Source organism: Stegodyphus dumicola, chromosome 7 (assembly GCF_044657685.1).
Source record: "Stegodyphus dumicola isolate Sdum_Otavi_A_Nest chromosome 7, ASM4465768v1".
NCBI classification, from domain to species: domain Eukaryota; kingdom Metazoa; phylum Arthropoda; class Arachnida; order Araneae; family Eresidae; genus Stegodyphus; species Stegodyphus dumicola.
Genome location: NC_140774.1, coordinates 141,175,609 through 141,190,665, shown reverse-complemented (window position 1 = coordinate 141,190,665; position 15,057 = coordinate 141,175,609). Strand labels below are relative to the sequence as shown.

The window sequence follows — 15,057 nt, the reverse complement described above, 5'->3', positions numbered from 1 at the left end:
TTGCAATGAAAGAAAAATTTTTGAAAACAAGATTTCAGTAAGAATAAAATAGTTTTACTTCAAAATCGATGAAGAATTTAACAATCGGTAATTATGGAAAATTATTTTACTTCATATTCTCAGAAAACCGAATTCAATACGGTATGTTTCTTTAACTAAATATAAGATACTTTAACTAAAATTCTTTAAATTTCACCTGCAACTGACCTTCTACGCTTCTTTTCCCCACTCCAAAGAAAAAAATGTTAAAAAGAGCTATTGTTTCCGATTTCGATAAAATCACGCTAAAAATAGATGAAGATTTTTCCAACATATGCATTACCTTTCTCCGAAATGATGTAAATGCTTTTCCCAATGGAACGTAATTTAATCATTTGTAATTTTAAAACTTTTAATACTAAAACTTTCTTTGCGATTTTGCATAATAACGTAGGTTTTGGGATTTCAGTTTTGTTCTTTTTACCTCCCTCAACTACAGTTAAGCATTGCCAGTTTAATCAGCTCTCATTATGTGTAAATATAATTTTACAGTTTGTATCTTGAATCTCAAAGGCAGTCATTGTTACACAAAAGAGACTATCATATCTGTGTAGCTGAAAACGTTCACAGAAGTTAAAGTAAAATCTAAATATGAAAAGCATTTTATAATCCTCAACTAAATCCTATGCTACTTTTACAGGTGTAAAAACAGCAGAAATATAGACAGTGCTTACGAAAAAAAAAAAACCCTCATTCAGTAACCCATCTTGACGATTTCCTGAAGGACGCTACACATAAGAAAGGATCATATCTTATGAAGACTGCTGAGAAAAATGTCAAATTTATGAACATAATATATTTGCTTGAAAGCATTAGTTATGCCGAATATCAGCAAGACATAAGAGAAGTGTATTCTTCGTCTTTTTTAGATTTTAAATGTTGATGCTAGTCTAAGCATCTTCTTGACAGAGAAGCTATTAAATACAAGAAAAAAAGTAAATATAATGTGAATAAATATATATGTCCCAGATGATTCGCACGATCACACATAAATACTAATTAGGCGATACAAAGAAACTAAGATGCTGAATATTTAGTATGATAAAATTTCAACAGTTTAATTTTGGAAATTAAACATTTCACATAGATATATATATATATATATATATTCGAACGTTCAGAATCATTATGCAATGCAAAATATATTCTCCATAAAGGCATTACAAAACACAAATAAAGAAAAATGACAAGAAAATATATTTCAAAATGCATGACCACGAATCATACTTAGACACCATATTTGTGCGCATACTACACTAGCGTACACTCGCCCATTTGTATGCTCGGGCTTCTTCACGACATTCGCCGACTTTAAAATAAAATCACTAACCGCAAACATACGGATGACAGAAGGAGGTGGAGTATTGCTTGTAGATTACAGGAAGGCTCATCTCAAGAGCAGGTGGTTACAGAGTTCAATGTAACAGCCAGAGTCGACTGAAATTTGTGTAACAGTTTCAGACCGAGATATCTGTGTCAAGAAGACCGGGATCCACAACGACGAATAACGTATATTATTAGGCATTTTCAGCGCGGACACAGAGTACTGCTTCAGGTGCACAGCTCTCACGTGAGCTGTTTGCTTCCACTGAAATACGAGTTTTATGGTCTAAAGTTGCCAAACGCCTTTATGAGGTAGGAGCGTATGCCGGAACACGCGCTCTTTGCGTCCTACTCACTGCAGCAATCAAGAGAGCGCGTTTAGCATAGTGCAGACAACATGCGCCTTGGAGTAGACTTCGGAAAATCACCGCGTTTTCCATGCATCAGAAGACATTCAGCCTGGACACTATTTCAGCGTACCTGTAACAAAAGAGAGCGTGGAAAACTTTAACATTCCTTCCTCATCAGGGAAAAGATCATTAGAGTGGTACAGGTGTAATGGTTCGGGCATTCGTTATGTTGGACCGCCGAACACCTCTGCATCTGCTTGACGAAAGCTCTCTCACTGATCTGAGGTGCAGAGAGGAAATCCTAAATCCTTATGTTGGACTTTTCATGGGCCGCAGTTTGTGCCGGAGTCCTCTTAATGGCGACAACGCTCATCCACATAGGGATCAGTTGGTAAACGTAAACAACAAGAACGGTTATAGAGAGCTCACAGCCCTATATTCCACTTTTCACCTGCATTGGCTTTGGGTCCTTATTAATGCAAAACAACACTCCTCTACATAGGAGTAAGCTGGTCGATGATTGCCAAGAGATTCATTCATGAAATGGCCAGACATTCAGTCATCTTCTCAATAGAAAGTCTAGATACGAAGCATTCAATAATAAGGCGGCTTCATAATGTGCCGAAATAGCTCAGTTGGGAGAGCGTTAGACTGAAGATCTAAAGGTCCCTGGTTCGATCCCGGGTTTCGGCAGAGCCATAATTCTCGGTAGTATAGTGGTGAGTATCCCCGCCTGTCACGCGGCAGACCGGGGTGCGATTCCCCGCCGGGGAGATGCTTTTTAAAATATTTCAATGTATTTCAACAGCATCTTGTCTACTCACATAATATTTAAAACGGTGATAAAGTCATTATAATAAATAACAAATATATTCTTCTAATTTGCAACGTAGGTAAAATTTTTAAAAACAAAATTTCGTTAAGAATAAAATAGTTTTACTTCAAAATCGATGAAGAATTTGACAATCAGTAATTATGTAAAATTATTTTCACCTTAACCCTATAGAATATGTCTACGACGTTTTTCGGAGGGCAAATTCATCTCGTTATCCCCCTTTGAGAAGCAGGAGACGGGGACGCCTCAACAAAATCTTGTCCAGTACGCCGTCACGCTGTGTATGCGGTCTCCCTGTAGTAACAGGGGACCATACTGCCTGTTAGATTAATTTTCAGTAAAATAATACAAAGAGGATTTTAAAATTCCCTGGACTATGAGCTTTACTCACATTCATGAGTACACAATTACTACGTAATCATGAGTACATACTATATCCTTCATTTTCCAATCATATTATTATCCAAACAACCGTGAACGTTTCGATCTGAAAAATGCACCAAACGAACAGAAAATCTATGCAGATCTTCCCAAATAAGTGCTGAGATAACCGGAGAAGGTTGTAGCAAGCAACAGAGAAATCATCGTATATATGAAAATTTGAAAGGCATTTTGAAGAAAGTTCGGAATGAGAATATACAAAGTGTACAAGGTGCCTGTTTCGTAGCATTTTATCGAGCTGAATGTTATTAAATGTGTAATAAATAAGACGAATGTGTATTTTACTACTGAATAGATAGACATGTATAGGAAATTCTCCGACTTCAGATAAAGAATGTATTCAAAGTTACACTATATGTAAATAAAAATAGCGAAATGTTTCATATACGTCATTTTCTTCATTTGATGCATTCCTTTTCCTGAATATTAGTTATCGGAAGTCGTATCAGTCCCACCTTCTTCGAATAATCAAATTTCTCTTGCATTAAACGCCCACGGTCGTCTGCCTTTCCACTTTTTGTAGCTTTCCTCTATCTACTATTTCATATTCTTTAATTAATATCTATCGACTCCAATTTCGCATCAAATATAAATAATACTTAATTAAAGAGTTCCATACCTGTGTAACGTTAGGAAATGATTGAAAGCACCATTAAATGAGTAATTTTAGGAAATGATTGTTACTGTGTTATTTCCTGTAATTCATGGATAATGATCACTAAAACAGTGACTGAAACACCGCAACAACATCTTACCCAGATATGCATTTCTGAATAATATCCAGGTTCACAAAAATAATCGCTGAAAGAAAAATGGAAATACTGAAACATCACCTTCTCAATAGAAAGTCTAGATGTGAAGCATTCAATAAAAAGGCGACTTGATAATGTGCCGAAATAGCGCAGTTGGGAGAGCGTTAGACTGAAGATCGAAAGGTCCCTGGTTCGATCCCGGGTTTCGGCAGAGCCATAATCCTCGGTAGTATAGTGGTGAGTATCCCCGCCTGTCACGCGGGAGACCGGGGTTCGATTCCCCGCCGGGGAGATGCTTTGTAAAATATTTCAACGTATTTCAACAGCATCATTTTTCTCTTGTGTACTCGCATAATATTTAAAATGGTGATAAAATCATTATAATAAATAAAAAAATAAATTCTTCTAATTTGCAATGAAAGAAAAATTTTTGAAAACAAGATTTCAGTAAGAATAAAATAGTTTTACTTCAAAATCGATGAAGAATTTAACAATCGGTAATTATGGAAAATTATTTTACTTCATATTCTCAGAAAACCGAATTCAATACGGTATGTTTCTTTAACTAAATATAAGATACTTTAACTAAAATTCTTTAAATTTCACCTGCAACTGACCTTCTACGCTTCTTTTCCCCACTCCAAAGAAAAAAATGTTAAAAAGAGCTATTGTTTCCGATTTCGATAAAATCACGCTAAAAATAGATGAAGATTTTTCCAACATATGCATTACCTTTCTCCGAAATCATGTAAATGCTTTTCCCAATGGAACGTAATTTAATCATTTGTAATTTTAAAACTTTTAATACTAAAACTTTCTTTGCGATTTTGCATAATAACGTAGGTTTTGGGATTTCAGTTTTGTTCTTTTTACCTCCCTCAACTACAGTTAAGCATTGCCAGTTTAATCAGCTCTCATTATGTGTAAATATAATTTTACAGTTTGTATCTTGAATCTCAAAGGCAGTCATTGTTACACAAAAGAGACTATCATATCTGTGTAGCTGAAAACGTTCACAGAAGTTAAAGTAAAATCTAAATATGAAAAGCATTTTATAATCCTCAACTAAATCCTATGCTACTTTTACAGGTGTAAAAACAGCAGAAATATAGACAGTGCTTATGAAAAAAAAAAAAAAACCCTCATTCAGTAACCCATCTTGACGATTTCCTGAAGGACGCTACACATAAGAAAGGATCATATCTTATGAAGACTGCTGAGAAAAATGTCAAATTTATGAACATAATATATTTGCTTAAAAGCATTAGTTATGCCGAATATCAGCAAGACATAAGAGAAGTGTATTCTTCGTCTTGTTTAGATTTTAAATGTTGATGCTAGTCTAAGCATCTTCTTGACAGAGAAGTTATTAAATACAAGAAAAAAAGTAAATATAATGTGAATAAATATATATGTCCCAGAAGATTCGCACGATCACACATAAATACTAATTAGGCGATACAAAGAAACTAAGATGCTGAATATTTAGTATGATAAAATTTCAACAGTTTAATTTTGGAAATTAAACTTTTCACATAGATATATATATATATATCTTCGAACGTTCAGAATCATTATGCAATGCAAAATATATTCTCCATAAAGGCATTACAAAACACAAATAAAGAAAAATGACAAGAAAATATATTTCAAAATGCATGACCACGAGTCATACTTAGACACCATATTTGTGCGCATACTACACTAGCGTACACTCGCCCATTTGTATGCTCGGGCTTCTTCACGACATTCGCCGACTTTAAAATAAAATCACTAACCGCAAACATACGGATGACAGAAGGAGGTGGAGTATTGCTTGTAGATTACAGGAAGGCTCATCTCAAGAGCAGGTGGTTACAGAGTTCAATGTAACAGCCAGAGTCGACTGAAATTTGTGTAACAGTTTCAGACCGAGATATCTGTGTCAAGAAGACCGGGATCCACAACGACGAATAACGTATATTATTAGGCATTTTCAGTCAATCTAAATATGAAAAGCATTTTATAATCCTCAACTAAATCCTATGCTACTTTTACAGCTGTAAAAACAGCAGAAATATAGACAGTGCTTACGAAAAAAAAAAAAAAAAAAACCCTCATTCAGTAACCCATCTTGACGATTTCCTGAAGGACGCTACACATAAGAAAGGATCATATCTTACGAAGACTGCTGAGAAAAATGTCAAATTTATGAACATAATATATTTGCTTGAAAGCATTAGTTATGCCGAATATCAGCAAGACATAAGAGAAGTGTATTCTTCGTCTTGTTTAGATTTTAAATGTTGATGCTAGTCTAAGCATCTTCTTGACAGAGAAGTTATTAAATACAAGAAAAAAAGTAAATATAATGTGAATAAATATATATGTCCCAGAAGATTCGCACGATCACACATAAATACTAATTAGGCGATACAAAGAAACTAAGATGCTGAATATTTAGTATGATAAAATTTCAACAGTTTAATTTTGGAAATTAAACTTTTCACACAGATATATATATATATATATATTCGAACATTCAGAATCATTATGCAATGCAAAATATATTCTCCATAAAGGCATTACAAAACACAAATAAAGAAAAATGACAAGAAAATATATTTCAAAATGCATGACCACGAATCATACTTAGACACCATATTTGTGCGCATACTACACTAGCGTACACTCGCCCATTTGTATGCTCGGGCTTCTTCACGACATTCGCCGACTTTAAAATAAAATCACTAACCGCAAACATACGGATGACAGAAGGAGGTGGAGTATTGCTTGTAGATTACAGGAAGGCTCATCTCAAGAGCAGGTGGTTACAGAGTTCAATGTAACAGCCAGAGTCGACTGAAATTTGTGTAACAGTTTCAGACCGAGATATCTGTGTCAAGAAGACCGGGATCCACAACGACGAATAACGTATATTATTAGGCATTTTCAGCGCGGACACAGAGTACTGCTTCAGGTGCACAGCTCTCACGTGAGCTGTTTGCTTCCACTGAAATACGAGTTTTATGGTCTAAAGTTGCCAAACGCCTTTATGAGGTAGGAGCGTATGCCGGAACACGCGCTCTTTGCGTCCTACTCACTGCAGCGATCAAGAGAGCGCGTTTAGCATAGTGCAGACAACACGCGCCTTGGAGTAGACTTCGGAAAATCACCGCGTTTTCCATGCATCAGAAGACATTCAGCCTGGACACTATTTCAGCGTACCTGTAACAAAAGAGAGCGTGGAAAACTTTAACATTCCTTCCTCATCAGGGAAAAGATCATTAGAGTGGTACAGGTGTAATGGTTCGGGCATTCGTTATGTTGGACCGCCGAACACCCCTGCATCTGCTTGACGAAAGCTCTCTCACTGATCTGAGGTGCAGAGAGGAAATCCTAAATCCTTATGTTGGACTTTTCATGGGCCGCAGTTTGTGCCGGAGTCCTCTTAATGGCGACAACGCTCATCCACATAGGGATCAGTTGGTAAACGTAAACAACAAGAACGGTTATAGAGAGTTCACAGCCTTATATTCCACTTTTCACCTGCATTGGCTTTGGGTCCTTATTAATGCAAAACAACACTCCTCTACATAGGAGTAAGCTGGTCGATGATTGCCAAGAGATTCATTCATGAAATGGCCAGCCAGTCAGTCATCTTCTCAACAGAAAGTCTAGATACGAAGCATTCAATAATAAGGCGGCTTCATAATGTGCCGAAATAGCTCAGTTGGGAGAGCGTTAGACTGAAGATCTAAAGGTCCCTGGTTCGATCCCGGGTTTCGGCAGAGCAATAATTCTCGGTAGTATAGTGGTGAGTATCCCCGCCTGTCACGCGGCAGACCGGGGTTCGATTCCCCGCCGGGGAGATGCTTTTTAAAATATTTCAATGTATTTCAACAGCATCTTGTCTACTCACATAATATTTAAAACGGTGATAAAGTCATTATAATAAATAACAAATATATTCTTCTAATTTGCAACGTAGGTAAAATTTTTAAAAACAAAATTTCGTTAAGAATAAAATAGTTTTACTTCAAAATCGATGAAGAATTTGACAATCAGTAATTATGTAAAATTATTTTCACCTTAACCCTATAGAATATGTCTACGACGCTTTTCGGAGGGCAAATTCATCTCGTTATCCCCCTTTGAGAAGCAGGAGACGGGGACGCCTCAACAAAATCTTGTCCAGTACGCCGTCACGCTGTGTATGCGGTCTCCCTGTAGTAACAGGGGACCATACTGCCTGTTAGATTAATTTTCAGTAAAATAATACAAAGTGGATTTTAAAATTCCCTGGACTATGAGCTTTACTCACATTCATGAGTACACAATTACTACGTAATCATGAGTACATACTATATCCTTCATTTTCCAATCATATTATTATCCAAACAACCGTGAACGTTTCGATCTGAAAAATGCACCAAACGAACAGAAAATCTATGCAGATCTTCCCAAATAAGTGCTGAGATAACCGGAGAAGGTTGTAGCAAGCAACAGAGAAATCATCGTATATATGAAAATTTGAAAGGCATTTTGAAGAAAGTTCCGAATGAGAATGTATAAAGTGTACAAGGTGCCTGTTTCGTAGCATTTTATCGAGCTGAATGTTATTAAATGTGTAATAAATAAGACGAATGTGTATTTTACTACTGAATAGATAGACATGTATAGGAAATTCTCCGACTTCAGATAAAGAATGTATTCAAAGTTACACTATATGTAAATAAAAATAGCGAAATGTTTCATATACGTCATTTTCTTCATTTGATGCATTCCTTTTCCTGAATATTAGTTATCGGAAGTCGTATCAGTCCCACCTTCTTCGAATAATCAAATTTCTCTTGCATTAAACGCCCACGGTCGTCTGCCTTTCCACTTTTTGTAGCTTTCCTCTACTATTTCATATTCTTTAATTAATATCTATCGACTCCAATTTCGCATCAAATATAAATAATACTTAATTAAAGAGTTCCATACCTGTGTAACGTTAGGAAATGATTGAAAGCACCATTAAATGAGTAATTTTAGGAAATGATTGTTACTGTGTTATTTCCTGTAATTCATGGATAATGATCACTAAAACAGTGACTGAAACACCGCAACAACATCTTACCCAGATATGCATTTCTGAATAATATCCAGGTTCACAAAAATAATCGCTGAAAGAAAAATGGAAATACTGAAACATCACCTTCTCAATAGAAAGTCTAGATGTGAAGCATTCAATAAAAAGGCGACTTGATAATGTGCCGAAATAGCTCAGTTGAGAGAGCGTTAGACTGAAGATCTAAAGGTCCCTGGTTCGATCCCGGGTTTCGGCAGAGCCATAATCCTCGGTAGTATAGTGGTGAGTATCCCCGCCTGTCACGCGGGAGACCGGGGTTCGATTCCCCGCCGGGGAGATGCTTTGTAAAATATTTCAACATATTTCAACAGCATCATTTTTCTCTTGTGTACTCGCATAATATTTAAAATGGTGATAAAATCATTATAATAAATAAAAAAATAAATTCTTTTAATTTGCAATGAAAGAAAAATTTTTGAAAACAAGATTTCAGTAAGAATAAAATAGTTTTACTTCAAAATCGATGAAGAATTTAACAATCGGTAATTATGGAAAATTATTTTACTTCATATTCTCAGAAAACCGAATTCAATACGGTATGTTTCTTTAACTAAATATAAGATACTTTAACTAAAATTCTTTAAATTTCACCTGCAACTGACCTTCTACGCTTCTTTTCCCCACTCCAAAGAAAAAAATGTTAAAAAGAACTATTGTTTCCGATTTCGATAAAATCACGCTAAAAATAGATGAAGATTTTTCCAACATATGCATTACCTTTCTCCGAAATTATGTAAATGCTTTTCCCAATGGAACGTAATTTAATCATTTGTAATTTTAAAACTTTTAATACTAAAACTTTCTTTGCGATTTTGCATAATAACGTAGGTTTTGGGATTTCAGTTTTGTTCTTTTTACCTCCCTCAACTACAGTTAAGCATTGCCAGTTTAATCAGCTCTCATTATGTGTAAATATAATTTTACAGTTTGTATCTTGAATCTCAAAGGCAGTCATTGTTACACAAAAGAGACTATCATATCTGTGTAGCTGAAAACGTTCACAGAAGTTAAAGTAAAATCTAAATATGAAAAGCATTTTATAATCCTCAACTAAATCCTATGCTACTTTTACAGGTGTAAAAACAGCAGAAATATAGACAGTGCTTACGAAAAAAAAAAAAAAAAAACCCTCATTCAGTAACCCATCTTGACGATTTCCTGAAGGACGCTACACATAAGAAAGGATCATATCTTATGAAGACTGCTGAGAAAAATGTCAAATTTATGAACATAATATATTTGCTTGAAAGCATTAGTTATGCCGAATATCAGCAAGACATAAGAGAAGTGTATTCTTCGTCTTGTTTAGATTTTAAATGTTGATGCTAGTCTAAGCATCTTCTTGACAGAGAAGTTATTAAATACAAGAAAAAAAGTAAATATAATGTGAATAAATATATATGTCCCAGAAGATTCGCACGATCACACATAAATACTAATTAGGCGATACAAAGAAACTAAGATGCTGAATATTTAGTATGATAAAATTTCAACAGTTTAATTTTGGAAATTAAACTTTTCACATAGATATATATATATATATATATTCGAACGTTCAGAATCATTATGCAATGCAAATTATATTCTCCATAAAGGCATTACAAAACACAAATAAAGAAAAATGACAAGAAAATATATTTCAAAATGCATGACCACGAATCATACTTAGACACCATATTTGTGCGCATACTACACTAGCGTACACTCGCCCATTTGTATGCTCGGGCTTCTTCACGACATTCGCCGACTTTAAAATAAAATCACTAACCGCAAACATACGGATGACAGAAGGAGGTGGAGTATTGCTTGTAGATTACAGGAAGGCTCATCTCAAGAGCAGGTGGTTACAGAGTTCAATGTAACAGCCAGAGTCGACTGAAATTTGTGTAACAGTTTCAGACCGAGATATCTGTCTCAAGAAGACCGGGATCCACAACGACGAATAACGTATATTATTTGGCATTTTCAGTCAATCTAAATATGAAAAGCATTTTATAATCCTCAACTAAATCCTATGCTACTTTTACAGGTGTAAAAACAGCAGAAATATAGACAGTGCTTACGAAAAAAAAAAAAAAAAAAAAAAAAAAAAAAAAAAAAAAACCCTCATTTAGTAACCCATCTTGACGATTTCCTGAAGGACGCTACACATAAGAAAGGATCATATCTTATGAAGACTGCTGAGAAAAATGTCAAATTTATGAACATAATATATTTGCTTGAAAGCATTAGTTATGCCGAATATCAGCAAGACATAAGAGAAGTGTATTCTTCGTCTTGTTTAGATTTTAAATGTTGATGCTAGTCTAAGCATCTTCTTGACAGAGAAGTTATTAAATACAAGAAAAAAAGTAAATATAATGTGAATAAATATATATGTCCCAGAAGATTCGCACGATCACACATAAATACTAATTAGGCGATACAAAGAAACTAAGATGCTGAATATTTAGTATGATAAAATTTCAACAGTTTAATTTTGGAAATTAAACTTTTCACATAGATATATATATATATATATATTCGAACGTTCAGAATCATTATGCAATGCAAAATATATTCTCCATAAAGGCATTACAAAACACAAATAAAGAAAAATGACAAGAAAATATATTTCAAAATGCATGACCACGAATCATACTTAGACACCATATTTGTGCGCATACTACACTAGCGTACACTCGCCCATTTGTATGCTCGGGCTTCTTCACGACATTCGCCGACTTTAAAATAAAATCACTAACCGCAAACATACGGATGACAGAAGGAGGTGGAGTATTGCTTGTAGATTACAGGAAGGCTCATCTCAAGAGCAGGTGGTTACAGAGTTCAATGTAACAGCCAGAGTCGACTGAAATTTGTGTAACAGTTTCAGACCGAGATATCTGTGTCAAGAAGACCGGGATCCACAACGACGAATAACGTATATTATTAGGCATTTTCAGCGCGGACACAGAGTACTGCTTCAGGTGCACAGCTCTCACGTGAGCTGTTTGCTTCCACTGAAATACGAGTTTTATGGTCTAAAGTTGCCAAACGCCTTTATGAGGTAGGAGCGTATGCCGGAACACGCGCTCTTTGCGTCCTACTCACTGCAGCGATCAAGAGAGCGCGTTTAGCATAGTGCAGACAAGACGCGCCTTGGAGTAGACTTCGGAAAATCACCGCGTTTTCCATGCATCAGAAGACATTCAGCCTGGACACTATTTCAGCGTACCTGTAACAAAAGAGAGCGTGGAAAACTTTAACATTCCTTCCTCATCAGGGAAAAGATCATTAGAGTGGTACAGGTGTAATGGTTCGGGCATTCGTTATGTTGGACCGCCGAACACCCCTGCATCTGCTTGACGAAAGCTCTCTCACTGATCTGAGGTGCAGAGAGGAAATCCTAAATCCTTATGTTGGACTTTTCATGGGCCGCAGTTTGTGCCGGAGTCCTCTTAATGGCGACAACGCTCATCCACATAGGGATCAGTTGGTAAACGTAAACAACAAGAACGGTTATAGAGAGTTCACAGCCCTATATTCCACTTTTCACCTGCATTGGCTTTGGGTCCTTATTAATGCAAAACAACACTCCTCTACATAGGAGTAAGCTGGTCGATGATTGCCAAGAGATTCATTCATGAAATGGCCAGCCAGTCAGTCATCTTCTCAACAGAAAGTCTAGATACGAAGCATTCAATAATAAGGCGGCTTCATAATGTGCCGAAATAGCTCAGTTGGGAGAGCGTTAGACTGAAGATCTAAAGGTCCCTGGTTCGATCCCGGGTTTCGGCAGAGCAATAATTCTCGGTAGTATAGTGGTGAGTATCCCCGCCTGTCACGCGGCAGACCGGGGTTCGATTCCCCGCCGGGGAGATGCTTTTTAAAATATTTCAATGTATTTCAACAGCATCTTGTCTACTCACATAATATTTAAAACGGTGATAAAGTCATTATAATAAATAACAAATATATTCTTCTAATTTGCAACGTAGGTAAAATTTTTAAAAACAAAATTTCGTTAAGAATAAAATAGTTTTACTTCAAAATCGATGAAGAATTTGACAATCAGTAATTATGTAAAATTATTTTCACCTTAACCCTATAGAATATGTCTACGACCCTTTTCGGAGGGCAAATTCATCTCGTTATCCCCCTTTGAGAAGCAGGAGACGGGGACGCCTCAACAAAATCTTGTCCAGTACGCCGTCACGCTGTGTATGCGGTCTCCCTGTAGTAACAGGGGACCATACTGCCTGTTAGATTAATTTTCAGTAAAATAATACAAAGTGGATTTTAAAATTCCCTGGACTATGAGCTTTACTCACATTCATGAGTACACAATTACTACGTAATCATGAGTACATACTATATCCTTCATTTTCCAATCATATTATTATCCAAACAACCGTGAACGTTTCGATCTGAAAAATGCACCAAACGAACAGAAAATCTATGCAGATCTTCCCAAATAAGTGCTGAGATAACCGGAGAAGGTTGTAGCAAGCAACAGAGAAATCATCGTATATATGAAAATTTGAAAGGCATTTTGAAGAAAGTTCCGAATGAGAATGTATAAAGTGTACAAGGTGCCTGTTTCGTAGCATTTTATCGAGCTGAATGTTATTAAATGTGTAATAAATAAGACGAATGTGTATTTTACTACTGAATAGATAGACATGTATAGGAAATTCTCCGACTTCAGATAAAGAATGTATTCAAAGTTACACTATATGTAAATAAAAATAGCGAAATGTTTCATATACGTCATTTTCTTCATTTGATGCATTCCTTTTCCTGAATATTAGTTATCGGAAGTCGTATCAGTCCCACCTTCTTCGAATAATCAAATTTCTCTTGCATTAAACGCCCACGGTCGTCTGCCTTTCCACTTTTTGTAGCTTTCCTCTACTATTTCATATTCTTTAATTAATATCTATCGACTCCAATTTCGCATCAAATATAAATAATACTTAATTAAAGAGTTCCATACCTGTGTAACGTTAGGAAATGATTGAAAGCACCATTAAATGAGTAATTTTAGGAAATGATTGTTACTGTGTTATTTCCTGTAATTCATGGATAATGATCACTAAAACAATGACTGAAACACCGCAACAACATCTTACCCAGATATGCATTTCTGAATAATATCCAGGTTCACAAAAATAATCGCTGAAAGAAAAATGGAAATACTGAAACATCACCTTCTCAATAGAAAGTCTAGATGTGAAGCATTCAATAAAAAGGCGACTTGATAATGTGCCGAAATAGCTCAGTTGGGAGAGCGTTAGACTGAAGATCTAAAGGTCCCTGGTTCGATCCCGGGTTTCGGCAGAGCCATAATCCTCGGTAGTATAGTGGTGAGTATCCCCGCCTGTCACGCGGGAGACCGGGGTTCGATTCCCCGCCGGGGAGATGCTTTGTAAAATATTTCAACATATTTCAACAGCATCATTTTTCTCTTGTGTACTCGCATAATATTTAAAATGGTGATAAAATCATTATAATAAATAAAAAAATAAATTCTTCTAATTTGCAATGAAAGAAAAATTTTTGAAAACAAGATTTCAGTAAGAATAAAATAGTTTTACTTCAAAATCGATGAAGAATTTAACAATCGGTAATTATGGAAAATTATTTTACTTCATATTCTCAGAAAACCGAATTCAATACGGTATGTTTCTTTAACTAAATATAAGATACTTTAACTAAAATTCTTTAAATTTCACCTGCAACTGACCTTCTACGCTTCTTTTCCCCACTCCAAAGAAAAAAATGTTAAAAAGAGCTATTGTTTCCGATTTCGATAAAATCACGCTAAAAATAGATGAAGATTTTTCCAACATATGCATTACCTTTCTCCGAAATTATGTAAATGCTTTTCCCAATGGAACGTAATTTAATCATTTGTAATTTTAAAACTTTTAATACTAAAACTTTCTTTGCGATTTTGCATAATAACGTAGGTTTTGGGATTTCAGTTTTGTTCTTTTTACCTCCCTCAACTACAGTTAAGCATTGCCAGTTTAATCAGCTCTCATTATGTGTAAATATAATTTTACAGTTTGTATCTTGAATCTCAAAGGCAGTCATTGTTACACAAAAGAGACTATCATATCTGTGTAGCTGAAAACGTTCACAGAAGTTAAAGTAAAATCTAAATATGAAAAGCATTTTATAATCCTCAACTAAATCCTATGCTACTTTTACAGG

At 35.4% G+C, this 15,057-nt stretch overlaps 1 protein-coding gene and 9 non-coding genes across 10 annotated transcripts in view; 9 read left to right on the top strand and 1 right to left on the bottom strand.

Annotated features, from left to right (window-relative positions):
• LOC118195034 (menorin-like) overlaps window positions 1–15,057 on the bottom strand; it is a 248,185-nt gene that overhangs the window by 88,144 nt on the left and 144,984 nt on the right. The window lies entirely within an intron of this gene.
• TRNAF-GAA (transfer RNA phenylalanine (anticodon GAA)) lies at window positions 2,333–2,405 on the top strand. The gene has a single exon. It is a non-coding gene; the product is annotated as a tRNA-Phe (tRNA).
• On the top strand, window positions 3,879–3,951 carry TRNAF-GAA (transfer RNA phenylalanine (anticodon GAA)). The gene has a single exon. It is a non-coding gene; the product is annotated as a tRNA-Phe (tRNA).
• On the top strand, window positions 3,961–4,032 carry TRNAD-GUC (transfer RNA aspartic acid (anticodon GUC)). Its single transcript has one exon. It is a non-coding gene; the product is annotated as a tRNA-Asp (tRNA).
• Window positions 7,438–7,510, top strand: TRNAF-GAA (transfer RNA phenylalanine (anticodon GAA)). Its single transcript has one exon. It is a non-coding gene; the product is annotated as a tRNA-Phe (tRNA).
• On the top strand, window positions 8,980–9,052 carry TRNAF-GAA (transfer RNA phenylalanine (anticodon GAA)). Its single transcript has one exon. It is a non-coding gene; the product is annotated as a tRNA-Phe (tRNA).
• Window positions 9,062–9,133, top strand: TRNAD-GUC (transfer RNA aspartic acid (anticodon GUC)). Its single transcript has one exon. It is a non-coding gene; the product is annotated as a tRNA-Asp (tRNA).
• On the top strand, window positions 12,564–12,636 carry TRNAF-GAA (transfer RNA phenylalanine (anticodon GAA)). The gene has a single exon. It is a non-coding gene; the product is annotated as a tRNA-Phe (tRNA).
• On the top strand, window positions 14,106–14,178 carry TRNAF-GAA (transfer RNA phenylalanine (anticodon GAA)). The gene has a single exon. It is a non-coding gene; the product is annotated as a tRNA-Phe (tRNA).
• On the top strand, window positions 14,188–14,259 carry TRNAD-GUC (transfer RNA aspartic acid (anticodon GUC)). Its single transcript has one exon. It is a non-coding gene; the product is annotated as a tRNA-Asp (tRNA).